Raw genomic sequence first — 3224 nt, forward strand, 5'->3', positions numbered from 1 at the left:
CTGTAGATTGTGGCACCTACAACCGTGAGAAGCACGGCTTTTCTCCAAATAGAAAGAGTTTTCTTTTTCCCAAAATATCATCGGACTATTGCACACTCTCAATTTTACACTTTTACTTTCAATTGTATCAAATGTTGTACTTTAACTTTTTAAAACTTACCCAATTCAATCTTTCGTTAGGTATTTTGTCCACTCAACGTTCAAATTGAGGATATTTGATCTGTTCATCTATTTTTTGCATAATACATTCAGCAATAATCGAGGAACCATTTTGAGAAAAAAACTATTTTATTTATTTTTATTTTTGTTTTTAGATTCTATCAATTAAGAATTTCTATAGGTTTTTGTCTTAAAAAAAAAAAGAAAAAAAATAACCAGTACGGTAAAAAACTTTTAAATTAATTTTATTTTTGTTTTTAGACACTATCAAATTATAATTTCTGTAGATTTTTTCTCACAAATATAAATAGTTAAAAGATCACACTCCAATCCCAAAATTTTCAACTTTCTCTATAGACTTTTTTCCCTTTGCTTAAACACACAAACTTTTCTTCTATCTCTATCAAGTTTTACAATACGGTTTGTAACTTTCATAAATATTCATATACTTTTTATTTTTTATCTTTTTATCTTTATATATATATATAATCATACTAAAAATTCAATAGACAATCAATCACTATGTATCGCAATAATAAATATTATTTTTATCATTGTAAATAACTTTTTTGTTACATACCTTGGTAAAAAGTTTCTCTTTCAAATTTAAGTTCATTAATAGTCATATATAAAATGCAAACAAACTTCAAAATAAAAAGAACTTGTAATTGTGATAAAGGAGAAGACTTTAGTTTAAGGATTATCTGTTTTGTACCAATTATTTTAGCATTTGGTTTGTTTTACTTATACTTTTAACACATGAGAATTTGTAGCCATAGTTGTAGAGCAGACTCCCTTTAGCATGATGTACTGCTTGGTAGCTAGGGATTTGAAAATGGTAGCTATAGTTTGTACTAACTTTGGGATGTAACTAATTGCCTTGCGGATTAAGTTAAACCACCTTTTTAAAAATATTTTTCAACATTTTGCCACTGACGGAGAAGTGAAGTGCACTTCACGGTTTCGAGAAGTGCCAGAAGCACCTCTCTAACCGAGAAGTGCCAGAAGCACCTCTCTAACCGAGAAGTGCACCCCTCGACAGTATGACCGAGAAGTAAACTTACCTTCCGATCACAGGCAAGTGTTTACTTTTCGGCTCAATCGAGAAGTTTACAAGAAAAACTTACATTCCGGTCCAACATTTTCCCTATATTTACTACTCATTGGCTGTCTAAACTAATAAAAAAATAATGTTATTTTCAACGATAAAAATAATATTTATTATGATAAATAGTGATTGATTGTCTATTGAATTTTTAGTATGATTTTTTTAAAGATATATATGAACATAAAAAGATAAAAATAAAAAGTATATGAGTATTTATGAAAGTTACGAAACGTATTGTAAAACTTGATAGGATAGAGGAAAATTTTGTATGTTTAGACAGAGGGAAAAAGTATAAAGTTGAAAATTTTGGTCTTGGAGTGTGGATTTTAACTATTTATATTTATGAGAAAAAAAATCTACATAAATTCTAATTTGATAGAGTCTAAAAGCAAAAATAAAATAAATAAAAGAGTTGAGAAAAAAAATCTACAGAAATTCTAATTTGATAGTCTAAAAACAAAAATGAAAAGAAACAAAAATAAAATAAATAAAGAGTTGAGAAAAAAATCTACAGAAATTCTAATTTGATAAGGTCTAAAAACAAAAATGAAATAAATAAAATAGTTTTGTTCCAAAATCGTCACTCAACTATTGCTGAGTATATTAGGTACGAAATAGGTGAACAGACCAAAATTCTTTCAATTATTTTAACGTTGAGTAAACGGAATACCTAACGGAGGAGTGGAGGACTGAATTAGGTGAGTGTTTGAAAGTCGAGGGACCACATTTGGTGCAATTGAAAGTCGAAATGTAAAATTGAGAATAAGCAATAGTCGACGGACCATTTTGAGAAAAAATTCAAATAGAAATTATAGGAGGTTATATTGTAATTAATTAAAATAAATTTACATCAAATTGTTAAAATGTCAGAGATGAATATTGGCATATTTGTATATAAAATTGTACAGAGTAGTATTTCCACTATTTATAAAAATATTACCACATCGTTTTATTTATAATAATATAAATTTATTCCATCTGTCATTTATAATTAATATTTTAAATGTATTTTTTAAAATTATTTGGAGTATTATGGTTAATATATTCATCAATTATATTAAAAATATTTATTTAATTAATTGGCATCACTTTCATTTTTGTCCGATCCCAAATTAACACCAAATCGGTCCTCTAAGTACTATAAGGTGTATGTTTGGATTTATCATTTAAGAAGATTATAAATTGCAAATTAGTTTTACGTTAAAATAAAATTGAAGAGTTCCTTCTAGCGACAGGGTGGTGGTTCAATTCCTGCCACAAATGTTAGCTAGGCGTTTAGGCTGGGCTCCTTGTGTGTAAAATAATATAATTTGATAATGAGTCTCGAAACTCAATTAACTCTATTTACCTCATTATGGACCTAGAGATGGATTCATAGAGTTCAGGATATAGTCCAACTAAGTCGGGAAACATAAATGATTTAGAATATAGGGGCAGTCTACTCTACAGTGTATAATACTAGGTCTGTTCTGGACTCGGTTCCTGTGCCTAGTCTGCTTGTTGGTTTAAGCCTTGAGGCTCGGACTACTTGACAATGGATCAAAGGATCCCGAACTAAAGATCTCTTCTTAATAAATGCCAAAAGTCCATCTCTCAACAATAAATGTGGTATTTATAATTGTAGCTAGGTAGGGGACAAATTCCGGTCTTATGGCATGAGGGGCACGTGGAACCCATGCACAGGCCCAGACCGGAGTTCCAAGGGGCTCATACACATGTTGTAATGTTTCTGTGTGTAAGGGTCGCGCTGTCGAGTCCAGGTCGTTAGTTAGCCCCCGACCTGAGTAAGTCGGGTGTATGCCAGGACTAGGCAAGCCCCGGTGCAGCAATTATAACTGCTCGGTAGTCAATACGGTCGGGAAGCAATTGATGTACGGTTAGTTTGGGTTGTGTCACGCCCGTCTCGGGTAAGGGGCCCGAAGCCGACCATCGTACATGTACTGTTCCCGAGGGATAT

The sequence above is a fragment of the Ipomoea nil genome, unplaced genomic scaffold (genome assembly GCF_001879475.1).
Source record: "Ipomoea nil cultivar Tokyo-kokei standard unplaced genomic scaffold, Asagao_1.1 scaffold2759, whole genome shotgun sequence".
In the NCBI taxonomy this organism is placed as follows: domain Eukaryota; kingdom Viridiplantae; phylum Streptophyta; class Magnoliopsida; order Solanales; family Convolvulaceae; genus Ipomoea; species Ipomoea nil.